General features: G+C 37.1%; 1 long non-coding RNA gene across 1 annotated transcript; it reads left to right on the forward strand.

Moving 5' to 3' along the window:
* Positions 1 to 2,471: 2,471 nt before the first annotated feature.
* Positions 2,472 to 5,559, forward strand: LOC128013617 (uncharacterized). The gene is made up of 3 exons (XR_008183348.1): positions 2,472 to 3,419; positions 4,352 to 4,386; positions 4,808 to 5,559. It is a non-coding gene; the product is annotated as an uncharacterized LOC128013617 (long non-coding RNA).
* The last annotated feature ends 372 nt before the right edge of the window (positions 5,560 to 5,931 follow it).

Genomic DNA, 5,931 nt, shown 5'->3' on the forward strand with positions numbered 1-5,931 from the left:
GTTAATGACAAATCTGTCAGGTGTCCCCATTGCCATCTTTGTCTCCTCAAGAAGAATTATAAAAGGACTTGAGGAGACCTACAGATTTGTCTCATGACATCACTCAGGCCTGTCATCTGCAGAGTGTTACTAATCAATGAGAGAAATGGCATATTTGCTGTGCAAAAAACTGGACATGGGTTTTTTGTGCCAGTCCATGTCCAGAGACAACGGGAAAAATACACCAAATAAGATGTGAGCTAGAATAATGTGTGCAGTATCAGTTGTTGGCTCAGCGTAGTGGATTAAGCTACAGTTTGTGCTCTCACATTTGTGATGACCCTGAGTCTTCTGATTCTATTGGTCCAGGTCATGAGAGCTCCTGATTGTTTTTCCTCATGCTAATTGATAATTAGCTAGAGTATATAAGAGTGCTGTGCCTTATTTGGGACAGGCACTCTCTGGGGAAGGTCCTCATGAGTGGCTCCTTGTGTTTTCTTACACATGCAGCATCAAGATTTTCTTTTCCCTTAGCCCTAGACTTTTGTTTATAATCATTGGTTGTGATGTGTTTAATTCAATAAAACCTCTTTGTGATTCAAACGTTTCTGCTTGATCCCTCTTTTGTGTTGCGGCTTGGTAGGAGCTGGTCGTAACACATTCGCTCTGTAGACTGCTGTAAGGAGACTGCTGCAGAGGCATTTCTCAGAGAAGATACTCTGAGGGATATGATGGCATTATAAATCTTTGGAAAGGCAAAGGCAGCTAATTGTATGAAGAGGCAAAAGGCTGCTTGTGCAGTGCATGTTCCTTTTTGTGTGCCTGTGGACTTTGGTGGGTCTTCATCACACATATGCTTGTCGATCCACAAACTTGACATTCATAATTTCTGCCGACTTGGGAGGATAATCTTCACTTATAACACCCAAAGGAACACCTGGCATTGTCCCTGCACAAAGCCACGGACATCTTGTCCACACATACACATATCAATGTGGCATCTTTTCCAAACCCAAAGAGAACTCTTCAAGTCAGAGGTGCCCACAACACCAACCTCAGATCCTTGTAGTCTTCTGGACACCACTGGTATGAAGAGAAGTGTGCAGTACATTTTCAAAGAGAAAAAAAATTCCAGAAGTGCTACTAAAAGAAGTTACAACATCGAGAATGAAGATGGAATACCCAAAGAAATTCTTTCCTCTTGAGACAATATGCAAGTTATGCACTGGACATCCTGCACTTGCAAAGGCTGTACTAGTTACAAAGAAAGCTAAGATTGTCAGCATGATGGGCTTGATAGACTGTAAGTCCACAGTGCAACCTGGTGTATAGGTAACAGGAGTGGAAAGTTGGCCTTCACAACTTTGATAACCACATTTTCTCACCCTTGAACTTTGTGCATTTCTCAGATTAAATGTTACCATGAGTATTAATCTTTTGTAATCTTTAAGATTACTTAACTATGGGCTATATGTACATGTACATGAACATTACATTTTGTTTTTATTTGTTTTTGTTATTTTAAAGTTTCCATCGTTAAGCAACTAGAACATGATCTGTCACTGTCTATTCTCAGACTTATTTGTTTTTGCTTCACACTTTAGAACCATGTGTCTGTATCAAGAGCTGTGGATTCATTGGAGGGGTTAAGAGGAGAGAAGTTCCCATCCAGGGATGTCATATTTCATGCCTATTGCCACTTTGAGGCTTTGATTTACACACAGTACACTTACTCTTGTGTAAATTGTGGATTTTACCCACCTGTGGTAGTCATGGTTCTACACAGGAAAGGGGTTTTCAAACTGGCAGGTAAGTGGTGATTGTGATTACATTGTGATTACTATTTTTTTTTTTACTGTGTTTACAGTAGGGCTGCATGATTAATCACATGTGTTTGTCATGTGTGTCTCGTCAGTAAAGCTGGTTCTGTGATTCAGTTTTCAACTGGAGCGGCATTTACTACACAGAGCTGTAGTTCACTGACAAGCTACGCAATATTGTGTTCATAATCACAAATGAATTGCATTTGATCATAAATGCGATATTGTGTAGCTTTTCAATGAACTACGGCTCTGTGTAGTAAAAATGCCGCTCCATTTTAAAAACAGCTGACAGATATTTACTGCTAATCACAGGACCAACTTTACTGATGAGACACACATGACAAACGCATGTGATTAATCGTGCAGCCCTAGTTTACAGTCCAGTGGTCTTGCTTTTCCCTTATGGTGTGATTCATTACAGTCAGTCTCAATGCACCTCAATGCACCCCCTGATGACTTCAACGGTGAACATGGCATTGAGACTTTTTGGAATTCTGTTCATCTTGCAATGATAAGTCGTGGCTTTTTTTCAAAGTGAGTTATGGTGAATGATATATTTCATCATATTCTACATTTTGTAAACAATTTGGATTGCAAATTATGCATCACTTTTTGTAGGCAGTGCAGACCACCCTTTCACTGTCAGTCCAAGCTATGAATACTGCCCAGCCGGCACATGACCGACCTTCAACGTTGAAATATGGTTGAAATAAGGTCAGTTGTGGTTTCAACGTTGAAACAACGTTGATTCAACGTTTAAAGCTGAATGGTTGAAAAACATCCAGCACATGACCAACTTTCAATGTTGAAATATGGTTGAAATAAGGTCAGTTGTGGTTTCAACGTTGAAACAACGTTGATTCAACGTTTAAAGCTGAATGGTTGAAAAACATCCAGCACATGACCAACTTTCAATGTTGAAATATGGTTGAAATAAGGTCAGTTGTGGTTTCAACGTTGAAACAACGTTGATTCAACGTTTAAAGATGAACTGTTGAAAAACTTCCAGCACATGACCAACTTTCAACATTGAAATATTGCTGAAATAAGGTCAGTTGTTTTAATGAAACAACGTTAAAAATGTTTAATGCTAAATGGTAGAAAAAGGTTAACAAGCTTTTAAATTATTTATATTAAATTATTTAAATTAATTAATTATTTTAATAGCATTTTAAAATATTTTAGTCATGATACCTATTCTAAAATCTAAAGGTATATGTTAAATATTATCATCATTAACAACAATAAAACTATATACATTTCGCTGCTTTATCACACTGAAACAACTCCCATTGGTAGTTTTATTTTATTACTTCTATCATGATTGGTTAATCTGGCTGTCATTCAGGAAACTGGACAATGAATCGGTTCGCGCCTTTCTACATTTAAAAATATGACCGTTATTGTCGTCTTTCTGTGAGTGAGGCGGCTAACTGTGAGCTGCTGCTCGTTATAACTGACTGCTCTATCGGTCCCGAATTATTTGATATTTGCCTGTACATTTTTTATTTATTTTGAGCGAATTTGAGTCGTGACATGTCAATGGAGAACAAAAACTGTGAACACAAGAAGGGTCAGGTGTTCTGCGAGGTCCTGAAAACATCCTGGCAAAATGAGGTAAGAAAATCGCTAACTTTATCTTTATTATCTTTTGAAAATAGTAAAGTATTACCAGAGTTTACAAATGGGTAGTTTAAAGGACATGTAACCTGCAGATAAATAAATACCCGTGTGTCTATTTTTGCATTGCTTTATCACAGATGATCAAATTAGATGCTCACCTAATGTGTTGCTGGCAAGTTATGTGTTAATGTCTGTCTTTTAGAGATTTTCCCATATTTTCCTGATATGAATCCCATGCATTAGGTGTGTTATATATGTTTGTATTCTTATAATAGTTTCAAAGTGTTTTCTGAAACATATAAGTGCAAATGTCGGTATTTAAATAATATAATTTTGATGAATTAATGAAAATGAATAAATAAATAAAAGGATTGTTTAAAGCCATGGTTCTCAAAGTGTCAGGCCCCCTCTAGTTGTTATGCAGGTGAATCACTAAATTAAACTAATTAATGTTAATACATTTTAACTTAATCTTTGAGTAAGTTTTTTTTTTTTGCACATTTAAGTATGTTAGAGTTAAAGTACAGTACAGTTTTGTAACCTTTGTTACATAATTACATTTAAAATTACATTTTAATTTAAACTTTTTTTTTTTATTTACCTGTGTATGTAAGCACAGTTGTAGTGTTAATGTTCAAACTGTATTTACCATGGTAAAGTGTCTGACAACAATTAATATTCTTATTAGAATAAAACTGCCTCTTTTTAATAGTTTAATAGTTGCCTCGCTTCAATAGTTTGGTCTACTACGCTGCTGAAATGTAATGTTGGTCATTATGGTGCAACTTAATATTTAATAACAAATATTTTCTGAAGTGGTACTTGGTATAAAAAGTTTGAGAATCAATGGTTTAAAGAAATGGTATAATATGAAATCCTGCTTTTTAAGAACTTTTCAGTAAACCATTTCTTCTTTCCCCTTGTAGAGTCATCGAGGATCCAGCTTGTTCTTGAAACACTGGTAAGAAATTGTTCATCTGCTACATTGCACTGTCACTTCTGCTAGAGATGCTTTGACCTTTTGTGATAGGTTTTGATTGTACTTAGTTTATTAAAAATTTACTGAATTAGATTTTATTTGTTTTACTACACTGTATTACTAGTGTTTTGATTAAAACAGTGTAACTGGGGGCTCTGAAAACACTGCTTGTGAATAATTTGTTAATATTGTACATTTTCATCTGAATACATTAAATAAGTGTTTAATGAATAGTGTTGTCCACTTTGTTTCCAACCTCACTGTTACTGAACTGTAAAGTGAAAATAATGTGTGATTTATTTTGCATTCAGTTTTCAGTTAAATATATTTCACAATATCAAAGTTATTGTGAAACATTGTGGACATACCTAAACAAACTGGTTAAATCTTATGTTCCCTCCAGAAGTTTGCCCTCTGCAAGTGAACGACGCCTTGTGGTGCCATCCCAAAGAGGTTCATAATCACTCTCACGGACCTTTTCCTGGACTGTGCCCAGCTGGTGGAATCACCTCCCAATCTCAATCCGAACTGCTTAGTCTTTACTCATTTTCAAGAAACATTTTAAGACTCATCTTTTTCACCGGAACTTAACCAACTAATGCTAGCACTTTTCCTTCTTTTCTTGTCTTTCATATAAAAAAAAAAAAAAAAAAAACCCTGGCTTTGCGTTCTGTCCTAGACTAACTGAGACTTGTCATGGCACTTGTATACTGTTGTTGTTCGCTTGTACACCTGACTGCTTCTGTTCTTCTCATTTGTAAGTCGCTTTGGATAAAATCGTCTGTTAAATGATTAAATGTAAATGTTTATACAGGACGGTACAGAAAGTGCACAAGTGGGAGAGAGTGGAGGGGACGGCGTCAGAAAGGACCTAGCACTGGGACACTTTCAAGGATCACCCGAAGCAAAACCACACTGTATACACTAAGGCTGCTGGTTCTAACATTTTAGAGTGCCCTGCGGTAGAAATCTCATTCTGCATTCCCCACGGTAAAGAAGACACAGTCCGGGGGGGTTCCCATTATAAATCAACTGGTTGAAGGTTCCCTGCTCGTACTGTGCAACACATTTTCACGGCACAAATGTGCACAACTTGAAATGAGACACATTACTAAAACATGTTTTTGACAGAAACTGTAGTTTTCCACCAAAATAAAAGATCCACTGGTTTCAGTCATAAAGATACAAGGGTTTGTCTTGTACTTTGCCCACATGGCATTGTATACAGTATCAAATTTAGTCCCAGGGACTTTGCAGACCTTCTACTCTCCTGGAAGCACTTCCCAAATGTCTGTTTATGATTTTGCACGAGGTCTGGCGACACACACCAATTTGAAGGTTCCTCATTCACTGCCTTTCCAGCCTTATGAGGGCATATTGTCTGATCCCACAGAAGAGAATGTGAAGGCAGCCAGGGATGGGAAATTGGAGGTGTCATTGCCATAGCTACTTGAAAGGGTGCACTGGGGGCAGGAAAATTCGGTCGCTGGATCTTCTGAGCACTATGTCTTATATGATCACTTCCAT

The sequence above is a fragment of the Carassius gibelio genome, chromosome B24 (assembly GCF_023724105.1).
Source record: "Carassius gibelio isolate Cgi1373 ecotype wild population from Czech Republic chromosome B24, carGib1.2-hapl.c, whole genome shotgun sequence".
NCBI lineage: Eukaryota > Metazoa > Chordata > Actinopteri > Cypriniformes > Cyprinidae > Carassius > Carassius gibelio.